Source organism: Bubalus kerabau, chromosome 10 (genome assembly GCF_029407905.1).
Source record: "Bubalus kerabau isolate K-KA32 ecotype Philippines breed swamp buffalo chromosome 10, PCC_UOA_SB_1v2, whole genome shotgun sequence".
Classification (NCBI taxonomy): domain Eukaryota; kingdom Metazoa; phylum Chordata; class Mammalia; order Artiodactyla; family Bovidae; genus Bubalus; species Bubalus kerabau.
Window position 1 is genome coordinate 44,798,687 of NC_073633.1, and position 24,385 is coordinate 44,823,071.

At 39.4% G+C, this 24,385-nt stretch overlaps 1 protein-coding gene across 1 annotated transcript in view; it reads right to left on the reverse strand.

Moving 5' to 3' along the window:
- Window positions 1–24,385, reverse strand: part of MDGA2 (MAM domain containing glycosylphosphatidylinositol anchor 2) — a 919,168-nt gene that overhangs the window by 14,852 nt on the left and 879,931 nt on the right. The gene's annotated exons all lie outside the window — the stretch shown is intronic.

Sequence of the window (24,385 nt, forward strand, 5' to 3'; positions counted from 1 at the left end):
ATGGCAACCCACTCCAGTGTTCTTGCCTGGAGAATCCCAGGGACGGGGGAGCCTGGTGGGCTGCCGTCTATGGGGTCGCACAGAGTCAGACACGACTGAAGCGACTTAGCAGCAGCAACAGCAGCAGCATACTCATTTTAAATTTCTGTTCTCCAGAACTTTAAGATAACATGTGTGGTTGTTTTAAGTCATGAAGTGTGTGGTAATTTTCTGGCAACAGAAAACGAATACAGCATGTAGTCATGTACTGTCTTTAATGGTCAAAGTTTATCGAATTTTTTATCATCAGTTAACATCAGTCTTAGTTCATTTTCAGTTTACTTTTCATCCAAATCTCTTTTTCCCTAAAAGAATTGTCTTAAGAGAAAATGAAAACAGGTTTTGTCTCATGATTTGATGTATCTCAACAGTCTCATGTACTGCACATAGTACAAACAGTAATAAGGATAATAATAATATGATATGTTGAACACTTCAGGTAAGAATGAATCCTCTCAACAATTCTGTGAAGTGCTTAATACTGTATCCTCATGTTATAGATAAGAAAACTTAGAGTGATTCAGTAATTTGCCTTAAATCATACAGTAAGAAAATAGCAGAGGCAGAATTTGAACCCATCGAGTTTTAAAATCTGGTATTTTAATGCTAGGCAATCAGTATTTTAATCGATGCAATTTAAAAAGTCAGCTTTATTGAGGTATAATTTACATGCAATAAAATTCATTTTAAATGCACAAGTCAATAATATTTGATCAATATATATTATAGTAAGCATCAATTCAGCCAAGATAGAGAACATGGCAGGCCTCAGCGTCCCTTACTATTTCCTGGAGTTTTCCCAAATTCATGTCCATTGAGATGGTGGTGCTATCCAGACATCTCATTCTCTGTCATCCCCTTCTTCTCCTGCCTTCAATCTTTCCCAGCATCAAGGTCTTTTCCAATGAGTTGGCTCTTCACTCTTCACAGATGGCCAAAGTATTGGAGCTTAAGCTTCAGCATCAGTCCTTCTAATGAATATTCAGAGCTGATTTCCTTTAGGATTAACTGGTTTGATCTCTTGCAGTCCAAGGGAATCTCAGGAGTCTTCTCATTGAAAGAATTGAAAGCATCAATTCTTCGTTGTTCAGCCTTCTTTAAGGTCCAATTACCACATCCATACATGACGTGGAAAAACCATGGCTTTGACTATACAGACCTTTGCTGGCAAAGTGATGTCCCTACTTTTTAATACACTGTCTAGGTTTGTCATAGCTTTTCTTCCAAGAAGAAAGTGTCTTTTACTTTCATGGCTGCAGTCACCATCTGTAGTGATTCTGGAGCCTAAGAAAATAAAGTCTGTCACTGTTTCCATTTTTCCCCCATCTATTTACCATGAAGTGATGGAACCCAATGCCATGATCTTAGTTTTTTGAATGCTGAGTTTTAGGTCAGCTTTTCACTCTCTTCTTTCACCTTCATCAAGAGGCTCTTTAGTTCCTCTTCACTTTCTGCCATTAGGGTGATGTCATCTGCATATCTGAGGTGACTGATATTTCTCTTGGCAATCTTGATTCCAGGTTGCACTTCATCCAGCCTGGCTTTTTTCATGATATCCTCTGCATAGAAGTTAAACAAGCAGGGTGACATACACAGCCTTGAAGTACTCCTTTTCCAATTTGGAACCAGTCTGTAGTTCTGTGTCCAGTTCTAACATTTGCTTCTTGGCCTGCATACAGGTTTCTGAGAAGGCAGGTAAGGTGGTCTGGTATTCCCATCTCTAAGAATTTTCCAGTTTTTTTGTGATCCATACAATCAAAGGCTTTAACATAGTCAATGAAGCAGAAGTAGATGTTTTTCTAGAATTCCTTTGCTTTTTCAGTGATCCAATGGATGTTGGCAATTAGATCTCTGGTTCCTCTGCCTTTTCTAAATCCAGCTTGTATATCTGGAAGTTCTCAGTTCACATACTGTTGAAGGCTACCTTGAAGGATTTTTAGCACCACCTTGCTAGTGTGTGAGATGAGCACAGCTTATGTACAATTATATGTTATAAAGTAATTTATCCTCCAGATTTTTAGATCAATTTTGCCTAATTATTTATTCATAAGACCACCTGTATTCATATTATACACAAATGAATAAATACAAACACCTAATTTTTAAACAATAAAAACATTGCATTCTTTATATCATAACTTTCACTTTCTAACTGGATGAGCTTGACGTGGTCTCTTAATCTCTCGGCCTTAATTTCCTCATCTAGTAAATGATGATGATGAGCGTAACTAGCATAAGTTTTCTGTGGAAACTGAAATTAGTTATAGTATATAAACCATAAATTGTCTCAAACATTATCTTCAGTATATTTTATCTATCGAGATATCAAATACTACCTCTTTATTTCTCTCTCAATGCAATAGATTACATCAGTAGACATTTCTTAATGTTGAATTATGAGTATACTACAGGAATAACTTGGTAATAGACTACTATTTTCTTATTAGGTTTGATTTGATTTGCTAGTATTGTCTTTAGAAGTAATGCATCTATATTTATATATAATATTATCCACTTTTCTTTCTTGTTTTACCTTTCCATGTTGCATGTTCACTTTTTGCTTCAGACTCTATCATCTTCTATCTTTTTCCATCAGTGTAACAAATAATCGCAGGCTTGTCCTTCATAGTACAGTACTGATTCATTTCCCACAATTTGGATTCTATCCTTCTGCTCCTAATATCATCTTGATCCAGCTGTATTATTTCTGATGTTGCATTCTTTTCTGATCTTATCAAATTCCCCTTTATTTTGGTCCTTTATCTATTCCTTCTTTTCTAATTCCATTCTAAACAGTGAATGATTCCACTGTTGTATCATTCTTATCTTTTTAGTTTGTTTGTTTCATACAGTTCATTTTACACTTTCTTGAAAATATAAATTGTAATTCTTCTCTGACAATATGTGCTTATTTTACTGTGTACCTGTTAGCTTCTTTTTATACTGTGGGATCAAGCCTGATTTTCTCTCTTTTTCTCTTTTTTCTCTTCTTCCTCTTTATTCTTCTTAAATAGTTCTAAATAATCCTGTGGCATTTTCCCTAAAACCACTAATGGGGCTTCTTTTATATGTGCAGCATGGGTGTGGATTGTTAGCTCCTCCTCTAAAATTTAAAGCTATAGGCCAGCTGCATGTGAGGTTTCACTACTATATAATGATTCAACAATCGAGAATAAATGGAAAAACATTTGTACCTTTGAGCCTTTTAAGAGTCGAACTTTCTGGAGTTTTTCCCCTATACTCAGTGAGCTATTGTAACAGGGAGTAGCTTTCTAAATTAATCTTCGCTAGACACTCAGTGAGGCTCAGTTTTTCTTGCTGGCTGGTGGTGGTCCCTGTGTATCAGATATGCAATCTTATACCAAAAGGAAAAGTCACCACAGCACATATTTCTGTGTGGTGTAATTGCATTCTCTTTTTAAACATGAATCCACAATGGGGAGCGCTCCCAAGGAAATCATGCCCAGATGAAAATAAACTGTGTTAAACATTAAAGTGATAATAATTTTTTGAACCTGTTGTCATTGGATGAACAAAGTGTTATGTAACAAATACCTTTTGAAAATTATGTAGTGAAATAATATGTGTGGGGATTAAATAGGAAAGGACTGCTTGTCAATTCCATGGCCTGCCTCTAGCTATAACAGTGATAACTGTGATGAACTAAGATCATTTCTACTGATTTCTACTTAAACTGCATTGCTTTTCCAGAAAGGAAAGTATCAATTATCTTACGTTAATTTTTTTTTTTTTTTTTTGTATTTCTTAAATGTATCACCTTAGCTTTTTTACCCAGTAGAGGTCTTTCAATAGCTTGCATGTAAAAAAATGAAAGGTGCTTCCTCTAAGCTACAAATTCAGTTCAAGTTATTCCATACATTAAAAAATTACCACTGGATACTTTAGTAAATGAAGTACTAATGTAAATAGATGGCAGTGAGTGAAATAACATTTTATACACAGTCTTATTTCTCTTGGTAGCATGGCTTGCTATTTTGATTGCAGTGAGAGGAATCAATTCTAACACCAAATCAATACACAGCAATATCTCTTAAATGTTAATAAAATGATGATATCCTTTTTAGATCTATTCATTTTAATTAGGCTAGCCAAGCACTGTTTACTCCATGTCTTTTATAATTTACTTACATAAATACATACTTTTGAAATGCTACTGCTAAGTCACTTCAGTCTGTCCGACTCTGTGCGACCCCACAGACGGAAGCCCACCAGGCTCCCCCGTCCTTGGGATTCCCCAGGCAAGAACACTGGAGTGGGTTGCCATTTCCTTCTCCAATGCATGAAAGTGAAGAGTGAAAGTGAAGTCGTTCAGTTGTATCCGACTCCTAGCGACCCCATGGACTGCAGCCTACCAGGCTCCTCCGTCCATGGGATTTTCCAGGCAAGAGTACTGGAGTGGGGTGCCATTGCCTTCTCCGACTTTTGAAATAATATACATATTAAAAGATATGACTTACCACTACTATATCAATACTAATAATTATTATATCAATAGTGAATGCATTTTATCTCAGAGAATATGCTTTACCTGTGATCATGTTTACTTTTTTATTAACATTTTATTTTTATCTATGTAATATAAACTCAAACTTGGATTATTTCTATTTACTAAATATGTACTATGTGAAAAGACTTTTCTTAGGTCTAAAGAGGCCAGGCTGAATTATCCTAGATTTTGAATTAATTTTTGAATAGATTTTATGGGTAGATTTTATTTAAAAGGAAGTATTACTTGTGTTTTAACAAAAAGACACTAGAAATATAATTGATTTAAATAAGTTCTTACAAATATATTATAATGTAATGTCTATTCCATTATCCAAATCAATAAAGACAAATTATTGATTCACTAGTCTATTTTAGAGTTGATGACAAAAATACTATTAATAGACAAATGATAAAAGGGAATTCAGTACCAGAAGTTACTTAAATTTATGTCCAGATCATCTTGGTCAACAAAGTGAGGACTTGAGAAACAGAATAAAGCTATTCAAGAGAAATTCAATTCAGCAAAGCTGATTCAGCCCATTATTATAGTATTATAGTAAGAAAATTCCAAAGTGAATATAATGGATTGTGTTAATACCCTTTAAAAGTAACTTTAAATCCTCAGAGGCAGTGTGTTTATGCTTTAGTAAGCACCAGATATCAATAGGTGTATATTTAATCATCCTGAAGGATTTTCAAACATTATGTAGTGCATGAAACAAGTTTGAAGTTGGTAAGCAAAACTTAACTGTATTTTTCTTCTGGGTTTCCTATTTCTTATCTTTTGGTCACCAGTCTTTAAGAGTCAGGGGCCAGAGTTAGGACACATTTGTTTATCTCATGCTTGGGGATTACAGTCAGAAAGACTAAATGACCTAAATGCTGTATTATCTCATGAGCTGTGACCTGCGTTTTGGAGTTATTCCTGGTGCTATTCAATAACACAATTCTTATTTTAGTACTATTTCATATAAACTGCAGTATAAAATATAATTTGCTTAAATATTATTTATAATTACTATTACCAAGTTCTCTTCCTTCATTAAGTCCTAAACATAAACTTGCTTCTAATTATTTTACTATAAGTATTTTTTATATATTTTAGATAAATAATTTAAATATATGTCCTAAAATGGGCATACTCTTTTAGAATAGATATTTGAAATTACCAAATTCATATAATCTCTAGCTTGCTTTACTCCAAAGCCTAGGGAATCACTTGCATATAAATTATGTTTTCATTCTAATCAGTAATACAGACTCATTAATTTGAGCTTCAAGATGTGCCAAAATCATCTAGCTCCAGGCAAGAGCTATGTCTATTGATAGGTAATTGGTAACATCATTTGTATTATACACACAGACAAAATGGGAAATTATAAAATCATTATTTTCTGCCTGAATAGAAACAGCTGCATCCCTTCATTGTTATTTTTTAAATATATAATTGAAATGATATCTTAAATTTTAAAAGTCAGTTTACTTTCTCCAGTCATTACCATGCCTTCTTGTATCCAGTTGAACCTCTATATCAGTATCCAAAATTTTACTAAAACATAGCTTTCATAAGACTTTCTATTTCTCTAATATATGTCAGAGACCATTATAGATTTTGTCACTATTTGCTTCTAAAACAGAGCAGGACCCTATGGGGCCCTCCCAGGTACAAATCCTTTTCAAGTCCGCCATTTTTTATTTCTAGGAACAAGGCTTCAGTGTCCTAGACCTTCTGGGTCTACCAAAGGGCAGATTCAAATAGTTGCTAATCAGAAAAGTGAAGAAAGGCAGAAGCAAAGGAGGAAAAGTCAAGAAAACAGAAGAGCAATGATGGGGCAGGGTCCTGGGTACCCTGAAGAAATATACATAGCAATATCTTTGAATTTTTCTGCAGGAACAAAGGCCACCACCCAAGGGGAGAATGCTAACACCAGGCTGAACACAAGATTCCTGGAGCACCGCCTCATTACCTCACCACCAACCAATCAAAAGAAAGTCTCACACCCTGCAGTCCTCACCCCAAATTTTACCTATAAAACACTTCCTGGAAAACCTTCAGAGAGTTTGGGCTTTTTAGCTTGAGCTGTGCTTTCTCCTTGTCTGTTCTGCAATAAACTTTTCTCTGCTACAAACTGATATGTGGATTTGTTTGGCCTCCTTCTCTCTAAGGGCACATTAACTTGCTTGTATTCAGCAACACATCTCTTAGAGGATGGCTTACATTTCCTTTCTTCCTTAACTTTGCTATTCTAGATGTTCTCTCCCTTGTTCACCCACGGCATGGGCTTGTCATGCGTTTTTGCTGTATATTACATTTTGACTTTTATTTTATTCAGCAATTTGTTATCCCAAATAAATAACAGACTATTTGATGGATAGTTCTATCATCCTTTAAATTTCTCTAAACTAGGCACAAAGCATGTTGAACTCATCTTACTGACTAGAAATGAGTGAATCTAAGACCTAATGAGACCACAAAGGGCCCTGTAGGGCTCCTGGGCACAAAGTATTTCTGTATCCTCCCATTTCTTTGATTACAGAAAACAGCCTTCATTCAGCCTCCATGTCCTTCCCTGAATTCCAGTGGACAGATTCAAGCTGTTGTTACTCAGGGAAGGGAGGGGATGTGAGACCAAGGAGAAATAAGCAGTGAAGAGCAGCCTTGAGGTAAGGTCCTGATTCCCCATCAACAGATACACACAAAGATATCTTTGAGCTAATTCCAGATATTGAAACCCTTCCAGGTAAGAGAAATGAACAATTACAAGCATGTAGATCCCAGACCAGTTAGACCCGAAGGTTGATGATACTGATTCCTACTTACCTCACCACAAACCCATCAGAAGAATGTTGTTGTTCAGCCACTAAGCTATGTCTGACTCTGCAACCCTATGGACTGCAGCATTCGAGACTCCTCTGTTCTTCACTGTCTCCTGGAGTTTGCTCAAACTCATGTTTATTGAGTTGGTGATACTATCTAATCATCTCATCCTCTGCTGCCCCCTCCTCCTTTTGCCTTCAATCTTTCCCAGCATCAGAAGAATGCCCATGGACAAACTGAGGAAGGAAGTAGATGCTCTCCACCCCCAGGGTAAGGTGATAGGAAATTTATTCCCTGTAGACCCAAAGTCGAAGATGAGAATAGCATGGAAACTAAGAAAGGAGACCGGGCCCTTCCCAACCACATATTTCTCATTTTCAAAGTCGTGAGAACTCCTCAATTACACATAAACAGAAAGTCTCCTTAGAGGTCAAAAGGGGAGAAATGCTAACTGATGTTAGTCTACCCACAGGTCTCTTCAGTAGAATCCATCTTGGTTAAGAGATTCAAGTGTACATATGTGAAGATCCTGAGATATAACTAAACATGGTTCAGGTAAATCAAAACCAGAAAAAATGCCCCATAGGAGGAATTCAAACTGAGATAGGAGGTAGATGAGCCCCACCAGGGTAAAGTGATAGGAGATTCATTCCCTATCGATTGAAACTCCAAGATGAGAATAGCCGGACAGTTAAGGGAGGAGGCTGAGTCCTGCCCAGGCCACATATTTCTCGTTCTCAAAGTCAGGAGACCTCCCTGACCACATATGTGTGACAGCCTATTGGGCTGGCCACTACCCAGAAGCCCAAATTATAAACTTTGTAGTTGCTTAGGCACAAGGAATAAACTCCAAAATAGGGAGAATTATCTTAGGACATAAACTCTATAGACAAGGGATCACTCCAAGTCCTGGCAACTGGTCTACTCTCATTCAAAAGCTCTTCTCTGGCCATTCTGGGTTGGGTGCCCTGCACAGGGTATCATGGGAGCCAGATACAGTGTCAGAAATTGATGGGAGAGGAGAGGATGCTTGAAACCCCATTGGGATCCAAGGGATTTAGGGAATGCTCTGAATCCCTTCAGGTTAAAACCTCCTGGTAAATGGTTCCAGGACACTGTATTTCATTCTAGGAGCACTCTCTTATTCTTGGTTGCAAGTTACTCAACATGGGAGGATCCCTCTCCAAGCCAGAAGAAACATCTCTGGAGTGTTTCTTTAAGAACTGGAAATTCTTAAATCAAAGAGTTAAAAAAAGAGGAACTTATATTGTACCGTAGCAATGCCTGGCCTTTGTATAAGTTGAGGAATGGAGAAAAATGGCCTGAAAATGAGTCTCTAAATTATAAGACCATTCTGCAATTGGATCTTTATTGCTGCAGGATGGTTAAGTGGAGTGAGATTCCCTATGTTCAGGACTTCATGGTCCTTTACCAAAATATTGCCCTACACAGCTCTTGTTAATTTAAAACCTGGAAAACCAGAAAACTCTCCCAACATTTTAGATGATCTCTTTCTAAGCTCTTCCATCTCTCCAGGGAGGAAACCTAGCTCTTCCTGTTCCTGACAATATCCCTACATCTCTGGAGCTATCTACTTCTCCCAGTCCCTCCCTCCAATTCCAAACTCCACCTCCCTATATCCTTCCATACCATCTGTTACCCCAAGAAACAGAAGTTAGTCCTGCTGGGGTAAGTTACAGTGGAGCTTCCTATCACCCAGGATCAGGGAAATTATGCCCTCTTAAGGAAGTGACAAATGGCAGAGACAATTAGAGTACACGTGACCTTCACTTTAACTGACTCAGCTCAATACAAACAGAAACTGGGTCAATTTTTGAAGACCCTTGTAAGTTTACTGAAGGGTTTCATGCCCTCACCCTGGTCTATGATTTAACTTGGAAGATGTTCAATTAGCTCACAGAGAATCTGGACACCAGCTAGGAGCATGCTGATCAGCTTGTCAGAGTCCAATCTGAACATTATGCTATGAGTAGAGATGTAGTCCTGAATCAGGAACACTTTTGGAATCATAATTCTTGGGAGGGAACAGAAGCCAAGAAGCACATGATCCAATGTATATTAGAAGGCATGAGAAAGCATATCAAAAAATGAGTTAACTATGAAAAGGCTAAAGGAGTGACCCAAGGGGGAAAAAAATCCAGCCCTCTTTCATGGGTGGCTTGTGGAGGCATTTAGATAATATACCAATATATTGCATGCAGATCCCCCCATTTCCAAAGGTCATTCTCTGCTGGGACAGCATTTTATTAGCCAGTTTCCCACTCATATTGGGTGGAAACTCCCAAAGTTACAATTTGGCCCACAAACAACCATGCCCCAGCTTTTAGATGTGGCCTTTGGGGTATTTAATGATGGGGACCAAGTTAAGGAGAAAGAGAGAAACCAACAAGAGAAAAGACAGGCCAGCGTTCATGCACAACTGATAATCTTTGCTGTCAGCCATGCCTTGCAACCTCAGGACAGCCCAAGGGGGCTGATGAAGTCTACCTATCCATCCAACAAGGGGGAATGCTGTTACTACAAATGCACATCAACCAGCCCCAGGGCCTGAGATTGCCAGAAAGAGTCCCCTGGGCCATGCCCAAACTGCAAAACAAACAGGTCATTGGAAGAGGGACTGTCCTCAGTCTGGAAGAAGAAATGGGGTGCCCACTCCAGAGGTGGCCATACTGACTGACTGAGGTGGCCCAGGGATTCTGGTGGCTCCTCCCAACCAGATGCCTATTTTGATGGAAGAGCCCCAGGGAGTCCTTGACATGGCAGCTAAGAAAGTCAATTTCTTAATTGATACAGAAGCTACTTACTCTGTGTTAATTTTTCACACTGGGTCTCTCTCCTCTAAAAGCTGCACTGTGACTGGTGTCAATGGAAAGTCTTACACTCATTTCACTGGACACCTCACTTGCCAATTTTAGCAGCAGTTGATTTCGGATGCCTTTCCAGTTATGCCTCAGTGTCCTACCCCTCTCCTTGGGAGGGATCTTCTGAGTACCCTTGGAACCATACTCAGGTTAGGAGGCCCCAAGCAGCCCCTTATTTTAACTCTGACTGAGCCAGACCTGGGCTTCCCAGGTGGCTCAGTGGTAAAGAAGCCTCCTGCCAATGCAGGAGCTACAGGAGACCCGGGTTCAATCCCTGGGTAGGGAAGATGCCCTGGAGAAGGCAATGACAACCCACTCCAGTAACCTTGCCTGGAAAATCTCATGGACAGAGGAGCCTGGTAGGCTACAGTCCAGGGGGTTGCAGAGTCAGCCACGACAGGAACTGAGCATGCATGCAGAAACTGCCTATCCTAACAAGAGACAATATCCTAAAAATCGAAAGCGAAGAAGGGTTTACAACACTTTGTAGATAAATTCTGAAGGCCTCTTGGTGTTCTGCTGGTCTCCATACAACACTCATATTCCAGTTGTTGAGCCAAATCGGGTCTATAGAATGGTATAAGACCTCAGAGCAGTAAACAACGCAGTAGTCCCTATGCATTCCCTTGTGGCCAATCCTTATAGTATGTTAGCCCAAATCCCTGAGAATGTTAAAACAGTTCACTGTACTCGATCTCAAGGATGCCTCCTCTTGTATACCATTCCTCATCAAAATATCATTTGTCCTCGAGTGGCCTAATACTGACTCAGGCCAAATGCAACAATACACCTGGACAGTATTGCCTCAGGGCGTTGGGGACAGCACACACCTGTTCACTCAGGCCCTAGGAAAGGAACTAAGGGAAAGAAACCTAAAAAGAGGTGTTCTTCTATAGTACACAGAAGATATATTAATATCTAGTCTCTCCATGGAGTCCTCAGATCAAAATACCATCGAAGGCCTTAATTTCTTTGGGGCCCAGGGTTATAGAGTCTCTCAGAAAGAGGCACACATTTCAAAGCAACAAGTTAAATATCTGGGATATATTTTAAACCCCATAATAGACAGTTATCTCCAAAGAGAAAACAAGCTATATTAGGCCTAAGCTGTTCCAAAGACAAAGAAACATCTCTATACCTTTTGGAGCATGGCAGGACTTTATAGAATTTGGATTCCAGGATTTGGGCTAATGGCTAAGCTCCTGCATGAAGCCACTAAAGGTCCAGACACAGAACTGTTACTTTGAAACAGGGAACAGGAACAGACTTCTAATGATATCAAGCAAGCTCTCAACAGAGTCCCTGTTTTGGGTCTCCCCAATATGAGAAAGGCATTCACCTTGTATGTCACTGAAAAGCAAAGGACAGTTTTGGGGGTCCTTATACAGAAGCTAGGGGAAGCTCCTCAGCCTATAGGATACTTTTCCAAGCAACTAGATAGACTCCCTGCCCCTAGGTTGGCCTGCCTGCTTCCAGGTGGTAGCCGCCACATATTTATTGATGGAAGAAGCGAATAAGCTTACCTTTGAACAGCTGCTGAAAATCCAAACCCCTCATCAAGTGCAAGGGGTCTTAGTGATAAAAGGCTACCATGGGCTAACTGGAGGTCACCTTATCAAGTACCAGGCTCTGCTCCTTGACTTCCCAGAGCTAACCCTCAAAATCTGCCACATTCTTAACCCAGCTACCTTACTGCCTGCCAAAAGCTCAGACCTAACATATTCTTGCCTCAAAACCCTTGACCAGGTCTATGCCTGTAGGTCTGACCTAACAGTCCAGGCCGTAGAAAACCAACAGTTCACTGATGGCAGTAGTTTTGTTAGAGGTGGAGTCAGGAGGGCAGGGTACGCTATCGTGAGCACTCATAGTGTCACAAAAGCAAAACCTTTGCCACCAATCGCCTTGGCACATAAGGCTGAACTGATAGATCTAACCCAAGTCTTAACCCTAGGGGAAGGATACATCAGATCAGATCAGATCAGTCGCTCAGTTGTGTCCGACTCTTTGCGACCCCATGAATCACAGCACTCCCTGTCCATCACCAACTCCCGGAGTTCACTGAGACCCACGTCCATCGAGTCAGTGATGCCATCCAGCCATCTCATCCTCTGTCGTCCCCTTCTCCTCCTGCCCCCAAACCCTCCCAGCATCAGAGTCTTTTCCAATGAGTCAACTCTTCACATGAGGTGGCCAAAGTACTGGAGTTTCAGCTTTAACATCATTCCTTCCAAAGAAATCCCAGGGCTGATCTCCTTCAGGATGGACTGGTTGGATCTCCTTGCAGTCCAAGGGACTCTCAAGAGTCTTCTCCAACACCACACTTCAAAAGCATCAATTCTTTGGCGCTCAGCCTTCTTCACAGTCCAACTCTCACATCCATACATGACCACAGGAAAAACCATAGCCTTGACTAGACGAACCTTTGATACATACACAGACTCAAAATAGCTTTCCTTGTTTTATGTACCCACATAGCTCTCTGGAAAGAGCGAGGACTTCTAAATGCAAGAAACCTCCCTATAAAATATGAGACTGAGATCTTACATCTCACAGAAAGAATCCAAAAACTGAAACAGGTAGTAGTCATCCACAGCCACAGGCACCGAAAGGGAAATTCTCAAAGTTCCCAAGGAAACCACAGGGCAGATGGGGAAGCGAAGGAAGCAACCCTGATGCCCATAGCCAAAATGGCTCTAGTCGCATCTCTTAGCCCTTCTAACATTATACTCGGGTACTTGACTTCCAAAGAGAACTGGGAAACAGATAGAGGGGGACTGAAGGAACGGATGGCTGGTGGCTCATAGATCAGAAATTACTTATAAATCTTTCTGACCAATGGAAAATTATTAAAGGGCTATAGAATTCTATCTGGGGAGAGATGCAATGTTTATGATTGTTTTCCTACTTTTTACAGGGGAAGAGTTACTAGAGACAATTAAAAGAGTCACTTAAGTCTGTGCCCTATGCATCACCCATAATCCAGGAGGCAATGTCAAGCCTCCTCTGCTTGTTAGCCATGATGAGGGACTTACCCAGGAGAAAACCGGCAAATAGATTCCACTCAGATGCCCTCCTTCCAGGGCTTCACATACTTACTAGTCTTTAAAGACATTTTTACTGGATGAATAGAGGCCTTCCCTACTAGAACAGACAAGGCAACTCAAGTAGATTTCGGTTGCCCTGCCACCTTCAGAGTGACAATGGACCTTCGTTTGTAGCAAAGATCACACAACAGCTTTAGCAGGCTTTAGGAATTAAATTTACCACCTCCATTTGTCCCAGAGACCTCAGTCCTCAAGAAAAGATGAACAGACTAATCATACTCTATAAAGAAAACCTCAGGCAAACTCTGGAAATATCAGTCATGCTATCGCCTGCTGCCAATAGGCCTCTTAAAGGTCAGGGCAGCTCCTAAAACATCCACTAAATTGAGTCATTGTTACTCTGGACATGCTAACTAACCCAGAAACCCCAGCTCATCTTAAATACGTTATAAACCAAGGCCCGATTCGGAAGGCTCTACAAGCACATGGCAACAGAGTGCAGCCCTCTCCAGACGACAGCCCCAGGTTTTGTTGTTTGTTGTTGTTCAGTCCCAAAATCTCGTCTGACTCTTTGTGAGCCCCATGGCCTATACCCACCAGGCTCATCTGTCCATGGGATTCTCCAGGCAAGAATACTGGAGTGGGTTGCCATTTCCTTCTCCAAGGGATCTTCCTGATCCAGAGATCAAACCTGTATCTCTTGCATCAGCAGGCAGATTCTTTACACCGAGTCACCTGGGAAGCCAGCTTTCCTATACCTATTTCCCCTATCTACAGGTTGTGAACCAAAACTCCAAGACAAGAACTCAGTACAAATAATAGAGGAGGCTAGGTCCTTCTCAGACCACATATTTGTCATTCTCGAAATCAAGAGACTTCCCTAAATACAGAAGCACAGAAAGACCCCTTGGAGGTCAAAAGGGAAAAGATGCTACTGATGGAGGCTACCCATAGGCCTCTTCAGTAGGATCCATCTTGCCTAAAAGATGCGTGTTCACACATGGGTGGATCCTGAGATACACCAAATATGAACTCTGAAGCAGGCAAATCAAAAAGACTGGCTACAAAAAAAAGAAAGTGATATACAATAAAAGAATTCAAACTACCATAAAGGTGTGACTCAGGGATTCTCTAAGTCTGCCTGTGTGTCTATCCACACACGTACAGTATTCTTTTCCTCCTAATAAATACTTTACTTGCTTTACTACTTTCTGTCTTTGTGGGAATTCTTTTCTGCAAAGCCAAGGGTCAGGGTCTTGTTAATGACCACTGGTCTGGTGGCTAGGATTCAGTACTTTCACTGTACAACCTGGCCTCAATCTCTGGCTGGAGAACTGAATCCCCACTTTAAGCTGATGCAGGTAGAGGCCATCAAAAATCATGATTATGCCTTCTTTGAATAATTACTATAAAACTTCTCAATATCTTCCCCAAGTTGGGACACATAGTTTTGAGGGCATTAGCTTACTGCATCTCCCTTTGCCTGGCAAAGTAATAAAGCTATCATTTTATGAATAAATGAGTGTTTAGTTGCTTAGTCCTGTCCAAATCTTTGTGACTCCATGGACTGTATTCCACTAGACTCCTCTGTCCATGGAATTCTCCAGGCAAGAATACTGGAGTGGGTTACCATTTCTTTTTCCAGGGCATCTTCCCCACCCAGGAAGCTCCTCGGATCTCCTCAATTGCAGGGATTTATTTATTTATTTTTTTTTACCATCTGAGCTACCAGGGAAGCCTTATCATTTTCTACTTCACCCAAAACTCTTGTCTCTAAGATTCATTAGGCACCAGTGTACAGAGAAGCTGAGCTTTCAGCATCACTAAGGATACAAATATTCATCACAATAAATTTATATTTTAAGTTAAATTAGTTTCAAAAAGTATACTGGATGAGAAACAAAAGCTTTCAACTTATTTGCTTACCATTAATTCAATTGATGAAATAATACTGTTTATTAATTACATTGAAAATGAGATGTATATTTGAAACATCAGACTTTCTCAGTCACACTGTTAATTTTGTTTAAACATCCTTCTACAATACCTTGACCATCCCCAAGAAAAAGAAATGCAAAAAGGCAAAATGGTTGTCTGACTAGGCCTTACAAATAGCTGAGAAAAGAAGAGAAGCTAAAGGCAAAGGATAAAAGGAAAGATATAAGCATCTGAATGCAGAGTTCCAAAGAATAGCAAGGAGAGATAAGAAAGCCTTCCTCGGTGATCAATGCAAATAAATAGAGGAAAACACTAGAATGGGAAAGACTAGAGATCTCTTCAAGAAAATTAGAGATACCAAGGGAATATTTCATGCAAACATGTGCTCAGTAAAGGGCAGATATGGTATGGACCTAACAGAAGCAGAAGATATTAAGAAAAGGTGGCAAGAATACACAGAAGAACTGTACAAAGAAGATCTTCATGATCCAGATAATCACGATGGTGTGATCACTCACCTAGAGCCAGACATCCTGGAATGTGAAGTCAAGTGGGCCTTAGGAAGCATCACTACAAACAAAGCTAGGGGAGGTGATGGAATTCCAGTTGAGCTATTTCAAATCCTAAAAGATGATGCTGTGAAAGTGTTGCACTCAATATGCCAGCAAATCTGGAGAACTCAGCAGTGGCCATGGGACTGGAAAAGGTTAGTTTTCATTCCAATCCCAAAGAAAGGCAATGCCAAAGAATGCTCAAACTACCGCACAATTGCATTCATCTCACACACTAGTAAAGTAATGCTCAAAATTCTCCAAGCTAGGCTTCAACAGTATGTGAACTGTGAACTTCCAGATGTTCAGGCTGGATTTAGAAAATGCAGAGGAACCAGAACTTAAATTGCAACATCTGCTGGATCATCGAAAAAGCAAGAGAGTTCCAGAAAAACATCTATTTCTGCTTTATTGACTATGCCAAAGCCTTTGACTGTGTGGATCACAAGAAACTGTGGAAAATTCTGAAAGAGACGAGAATATCAGACCACCTGACCTGCCTCTTGAGAAATCTGTATGCAGGTCAAGAAGCAACAGTTAGAACTGGACATGGAACAACAGACTGGTTCCAAATTGGGAAAGGAGTACGTCAAGGCTGTATATTGTCACCCTGCTTATTTAACTTATATGCAGAATACTGCATGCAAAATGCCGGGCTGGATGAAGCACAAGCTGGAATCAAGACTTCCAGAAGAAATATCAATAACCTGAGAATTGGAGATGACACCACCCTTATGGCAAAGAGCAAAGAAAAACTAAAGAGCCTCTTGATGACAGTGAAAGAGGAGAGTGAAAAATTTGGCTTAAAACTCATCATTCCGAAAACTAAGATCATGGCATCTGGTCCCATTACTTCATGGCAGATAGATGGGAAAAAAATGGAAAGAGTGAAAGACTTTATTTTGGGGGCTCCAAAATCACTGCAGATGATGACTGTAGCCATGACATTAAAAGACGCTTGCTCATTGGAAGAAAAGCTATGACCAAACTAGACAGTGTATTGGAAAGCAGAGACATTACTTTGCCAACCAAGGTCCATCTAGTCAAAGCTATGGTTTTTCCAGTAGTCATGTATGGATGTGAGAATTGGACTATAAAGAAAGCTGAGCACCGATGAACTGATGCTTTTGAATTGTGGTTTGGTCAAGATTCTTGAGAGCCCCTTGGACTGTAAGGAGATCCAAGCAGTCAATCCTAAAGGAAATCAGTCCTGAATATTCATTGGAAGGACTGATGCTGAAGCTGAAACTCCAATACTTTGGCCACCTGATGCGAGGAACCAGCTCATTGGAAAAGCCCCTGATGCTGGGAAAGATTGAAGGCGGGAGGTGAAGTGAAGGGCAGAGGATGACATGCTTGGATGGCATCACCGATGCAGTGGACATGCATTTGAATAGGCTCTGGGAGTTGGTGATGGACAGGGAGCCTGGTGTGTTACACTCTGTGGGGTCTCAGAGAGTCCTACATGACTGAGTGACTGAACTGACTATACCTTGCCTGAGAGAATGTAGGGGAGCAGAATTTGACACTCTAAAACATGTCTCCTTGGCATATTAATTGTTTTAAGCCTCTTATTTTCTGAAAATCAGCAGAAATGGGAAATTCTCTGAAAAGCAAGTAGGAGCTGCTGCTTGGTAAGAAACATGTACACTTAAAAGGGAAATCTCCATCTATAAGACTGGGCATACATATGCATGCCTGCATGCATGCCAAGTCGCTTCAATTGTGTAACTCCATGTCCAGTTCTAACTGTTGCTTCTAAGTCTTTGAGACCTGAAGGACCACAGCCCGCCAGGCTCCTCTGTGCTTGGGATTCTCCAAGCAAGAATGCTGCAGTGTGTTGCCATTTCCTCCGCCAGGGTATGGGTCTTCCTAACCCAGGGATTAACCCACACTTCTTAAATCTCCTGCATTGGCAGGTGGAGTCTTTACCACTAGAGCCACCTGGGAAGCCCACATAAGAAAGAGGACAACCAAATCTCTGGAAAGGCTTAGCAATGGTGAAGGTAATGACTTAAATCTGCATCACAATCACCCTTGATTACTGTGCTTTTCCTCTTATAAATGACTCCCCAGCCTCAACATCCTCTTGTCTTTAGCAGAGAAGGTTATTTAAAATGAGGACTTTGGTCATTTCCTCATTTGGTCATTTGGTTACTGTTTTACAGGGTCTCTCTCCGGTATACAGATTACAAAACTCTGTGTGATTTTTCTCCTGTTAATTTATCTCAGATCAGATCAGATCAGATCAGTCGCTCAGCCGTGTCCGACTCTTTACGACCCCATGAATCGCAGCATGCCAGGCCTCCCTGTCCATCACCAACTCCCGGAGTTCACTGAGACCCACGTCCATCAAGTCAGTGATGCCATCCAGCCATCTCATCCTCTGTCGTCCCCTTCTCCTCCTGCCCCCAATCCCTCCCAGCATCAGAGTCTTTTCCAATGAGTCAACTCTTCGCATGAGGTGGCCAAAGTACTGGAGTTTCAGCTTCAGCATCATTCCTTCCAAAGAAATCCCAGGGCTGATCTCCTTCAGAATGGACTGGTTGGATCTCCTTGCAGTCCAAGGGACTTTCAAGAGTCTTCTCCAACATCACACTTCAAAAGCATCAATTCTTCAGTGCTCAGCCTTCTTCACAGTCCAACTCTCACATCCATACATGACCACAGGAAAAACCATAGCCTTGACTAGACGAACCTTTGTTGGCAAAGTAATGTCTCTGCTTTTGAATATGCTATCTAGGTTGGTCATAACTTTCCTTCCAAGGAGTAATTTTAATTTCATGGCTGCAGTCACCATCTGTAGTGATTTTGGAGCCCAGAAAAATAAAGTCTGACACTGTTTCCACTGTTTCCCCATCTATTTCCCATGAAGTGGTGGGACCGGATGCCATGATCTTCATTTTCTGAATGTTGAGCTTTAAGCCAACTTTTTCACTCTCCACTTTCACTTTCATCAAGAGGCTTTTGAGTTCCTCTTCACTTTCTGTCATAAGGGTGGTGTCATCTGCATATCTGAGGTTATTGATATTTCTCCCGGCAATCTTGATTCCAGCTTGTGTTTCTCCTAGTCCAGCGTTTCTCATGATGTACTCTGCATATAAGTTAAATAAACAGGGTGACAATATACAGCCTTGACGAACTCCTTTTCCTATTTGGAACCAGTCTGTTGTTCCATGTCCAGTTCTAACTGTTGCTTCCTGACCTGCATTTCTCATGTCAATTTAATTCTTAGACCAGTCAGAACCCAGAAAGATAGAGTTAAATTTCTTCCTCCTCTGCAATACCATCATCAATGAATAATTAAGTAGGAAGAAACTATATTTAGGGGTAACTGGTGGTTCATAATCGGAGACTTAAAAGGTAAATGTACTAGATGTTACATATAGTCTTGTTGGAGAATCTGTGACAAGGTTCTGTAATAATATTTTGATTATAAGTGGTAATAAATCAGGGTTAAATTCTATCCACCACCCCCTTAAAAATACAGCTTAATTTAACAAAGCAATTTAGGGAATTAACGTCTTCTTTCTACCTCATTATTTCCTCACTGATGACACTGGCATTAGCAGTATTAACTATAAACAAGACTTCGCTAGAAGCATTATCTAATTCTTAACAGAAAGAGTACTTTAATATCAATTATTAACAAATAGCCCACTGTTGGTAACTATTCTCTTGTATTTAAGTGTAGAATATTAAACAACCTTATCTAGACTCCCAGCTACCTGAGAATTGTCTTTTGCAAGGGCCTTAATTCTGAGAAGTGGTCCAAATGCAAGTGTCTCAAAATTACACATTTATTTTGCTGAAGTACTTCTATAGTCAATGTAATTAAGACCCTAAAATAATAGCATCTTAATTTTTTTTTTAAGCTCAAACTGTCTCTCACATGGTGTTTAAATCCAAAGAGGTGATAAAAAAGTGTATGAACAGATTTTCTGTTTGATGAATGTATTTGAAATATAAGCAAAAATGTCGATTTAAAATTACTGATCAGAAGAAATAGGATCTTTGCCTAAAACAAGAATAAAAATCAGACTCCTAAAATCATGCAAAAGATTGTCACCTTTGTTTTCTTTATATCTTATATAAAAACATTTAAGTCTCCATTTAAAAACCTTTGAATGTCAGCATGGAGAAAGCTTTGATTCAGCTCTTGCTAAGGGATAAACTGAATATCATATTAAGAGAAACTTATCAAGAGTTTAATTTCAGATTCATTAATTTTTTCAGATTCATTAAATTTTATTTTTACATTTTGTTAGATCTTCATAATGCAACATATCTGTATCACAATATTTCAGCTGAAAACCCAAATTTTATTATCTAATGTATTATGCCCTATTAGTATATACAATTTTACTGTACATGTTTTATGGTTTTTCTTAAAGTTCTAAGTGAAGATATTGCTAAGAGTATAGCAGTATCTATATAGTATAGAAATATTTGGGCTTCCCAGGTGACGCTAGTGGGAAAGAACCCACCTGGCAATTCAATAGACAGTAAGAGAGGTAAGTTTGATCCCTGGGTCGGGAAGATCCCCTGCAAGAAGGCATGGCAACTCCAGTATTCCTGCCTGGAGAATCCCATGGACAGAGGAGTCTGGCAGGCTACAGTCTATATGGTCATACAGAGTCGGACACGACTTAGTGACTTAGCACACATCCATGTAGCAATATCTATATTGCTTATAGGTACTGAGTCCTTTCCAGAGAGGCAATGGCATCCCACTCCAGTGCTCTTGCCTGGAAAATCCCATGAACGTTAGAGCCTGGTGGGCTGCAGTCCTTGGGGTCCCACAGAGTCAGACACAACTGAAGCGACTTAGCAGCAGCACTGAATCCTTTCACCAAGTACTGAGTATACTTTCATAAAGATAAGTTTCCTTTTGAATTGTTAAGAAATATGCGACACTTTTGTTTTAGTCTTTGGTTAAGCTGCCATAAAACTTGAATTCACAACCAAGTTGTCAATGATTAACTCCTATTTTTTCTCCAACTTATCCTATAAGGTCTTGGTGAAACTACTTTCAATTTTCAACCTAAACTCATGCTTTCATTTCCCTCTTTTTTTCACTCTTTTAGAAGTTAGAAGTTAAAGTACCTGTTTGTATCATTTACAAAAGTCTATTGGGCAATTTGTTTTTTCCAGACGATTAAATATGAATAAATCATGCTTATTTCTCTCAAGGAGCTTATGGTCTATCAGGGGTCAGGGTAACAACAAACATGTGTACCAAACATGTGTACGAAGATGTGGACCAAGTGTTATGAGAACAGAATGAGCAGGGATGATGGGGAAGAAGTTTAGCAGATGTCCTTGAGATGGATTTTGAAGGAAGAATATGAGTTACCTATATGATTAAAGAGAAGTACTACTTCTACCATATGTTTTAAAAAACATTCATTTACTTAATAAATATTGATGGAGAGGTCACTTAAACATTTACATTTGCAGAGTACCATGTGATGGGAAGAAACATTGTTTTTGCTCTCCCCAAGCATACAGTTCAAGCAGGATAAAAAAAAAAGAAAGAGCAGGAGAGAGACTGTAAAGAAGCTCTAGATACAACACAGATCAATTTGGAGAAATTCATGCAGAATTGGAATAAACGAGGGAGCCTCCCCAAGGAGAAGCCAGGGGATCATGCATCCCTGAAGTCTTTATGTTATTAGTTTTAGAGAATGATCTTTACCCCCAGAAACTTGGGGCTAAAGAGACAACAAGGAAAGTAGTTAGCAGACTAATTCGGTACAATACACAAGAAGCGATGTAGAGGGACTTTCCTGGTGGTCCAGTGGCTGAGACTATATGCTCCCAATGCAGGGGGCTGGGGTTTGATCCTTGGTCAGGGAACTAGATCCCACATGCCACAGCTCAGAGCCTGCATGCAGAAACGAAGTTCAAAGTTTCCTGTGTCACAACTAAGACCCAGTGCAGCCAAATAAATAAATAAGGTATTTTCACAGGTATACATGTGCTCCCCATCCTGAACCCTCCTCCTTCCTCCCTCCCCATTCCATCCCTCTGGGTCGTCCCAGTGCACCAGCCCCAAGCATCCAGTATCGTGCATCGACCTGTGGCAGATTCATTTTGATATTTGGCAAAACTAATACAATTACGTAAAGTTTAAAAATAAAATAAAATTGAAGAACAAAAAAAAATATTAAAATAAATAAGGTATTTTCAAAAAGAAGTGATGGAGAGTCAAACTGAACATTCTATACCAAAATACATTTAAAAAGGCTGAAGAATGACTTCTTGATCTCTAATCTCACCAGCTCTCTATATCCCTGATCAGTATTTCTTTTCATTTATCACTTTTTAAAAATGGCTTACTCTTTAAAATGCAACATTTGCATTTTAAACAGAAAACAAACTGTTAGGAAGACAAATTTTGCATCTATTTGCTGGTTTTTGCAACAAAGAATGAATCAGAAGCAGTTTTAATTGTTTTTATCCCAATTCAGTGGAAGAGACATGAGTATCTTTTTCAAGGCTAACCCCCACTAGATTTTTAAATTCTCATCTCTTCAAGAAACTTGCTTCATGCTGCTTTATGTATCTCTAAACCTACCTTTTCTATTAACTTCTTTTCCTCTTATTTACAATCCCACGTCATATAATCCACCTCACTCTGCTGTATCACTTCTGGCTCCCTCTCAGGATTCATGAGAATAGATTTCATTAATGAACTCCTCCTTTTCCTTACTTCCTATTTGTTTCATAGTGAAAGTAGCTTTCTAGAGACACAACTGTATTGAATCATTGTTATCAAGTTCAATGACTATATTCATAAGTGTCTTTTGTATTTTTATATTTAAATTCCTGGTATGGTTTGATGTTTATATTTCACATTCTTATTTTTAGAAATAAATGAAATATATATTTTACTGATTTTTAATAAGTTTTTGTCATATCCAGTGAACTCATATGAGGTTCAATTTCTTTGCAAGAAAGTTAGAAATTTAGCTGATTAATCAAGAATCAAATTGCTTACTTGTGGTTTAGGACTGCTGAAATAATCTTATGTTATTACAAATAGTCAGATATTGTGTCATGTACCTATGAATCAACAGTTAGTTTAAAGGTGACACATTATAGCTCTCATTTATTTTTTTCTCAAATCAGTTTTGATGAAAACTTAACAAGAAACTGTAAAAGTGTGGCAGACAATCTCTAAGATGCCACCCAATGATTTCAACCTCTTAGGATTAACACTTGTGTATCATTTCCTCCCCCGAATGTGAATTGGGATGATCAACTCAGTTGTAATAAATAGAAAAAGACAGAAGCTATGGGATGTCACTCCAGTAACTAGGTTATAACAAATGTTAGGCGTGTATTTGCTCTCTCTCATGGATCACTTGCTTTGGAGGAAGTCTGCTGCCATGAGACAGTCTTAGAGAGATGTCCATATGGTGAAGAACTGAGAAAGGCCTCTGGCCAACAGACAGCAAGAAATCATATCCTTAGTCTAACACCTGTGAGGGAGTGAGACCTGCCAAAATGCTAAAAGGTGAGCTTAGAAGTGTATCATCCCCAAGTGAAGTGTTTGACTTAGGCTGAAGTCCTACCTGATTGCTTGTCTGCAGCCTCATGAGAGACCCAGAGCTACAAGCACTCAGCTAAGCCATACCTATACTCCTGACCCACAGAAAATGTGAGATCATCAATCTTTATTGTTTTAAGTCACGAAACATGGGAGAATCTTATTATGCAGCAATAATAGATAAATAATATAACATATTTGACTTCATTTCAAAAAGGAAACTTTAATAAATAATGAATAACTGATCATCCATTTTTGTAGTATTTAAAAATTTGTGACTCTTTTCAATGATATATTGTCCATTAGTGCCAATCAAAAGAGCAAAGATTACTCATGGTTACTCAAGAAGTAATAATTGCAAGTATGTGATTAGAAATCCAGGACAAATCATTTTGAATCTTGTTTTCCAAAAGAATGGATAAAACTGAGACTAGTTTGTAAAACCAGTGATGATAAATGCCCACCCCCACCCTCCACCCCAAGTTAACAGATGAATGAATGTCTTAGAATAATATTTGCAAAGAGGGAAGGTTTTAGATACAGGCAGTATCTTTCTAATGAGGTAACTCACCTAACTGTTATTGACTGAGTAGTCAATGTCTGCGACAGATATTTTTGCCTAGATTTTAGCAGCTCGATTGTTTCTGCTGAGAGGGGACCCTAGTGATATACCTAATATCTGCAAACTTTAGGCCTCTGAGCAAGCAGAGAAATGGCACAGGTATCAAAATAGTAGATTTTTGAGAACATGGAAAAAATGGAGAACTGCCTGTTCTTTGAAATAATCAGAACAAAACTGCAGAACAAGTTGGCATTCATTGACAATAAAGTGCATAAGAATAACAGTGGTGAAGTTAAAAGTATACTGAAATTATCTTGAAACTCGGCATAAATATGCAAAACATTTGAGAGGGAATCGAAGGAAGCCAGCCTCACAAATAAGGTAAATGCATAGCTTGCTCAATTAAAGTAATTCAAAATATTCATCTTGAAATTATTTTTTGAAAACATTTTAAAATATGCCTGTTTCAAGGTATACTGGAAGAAAA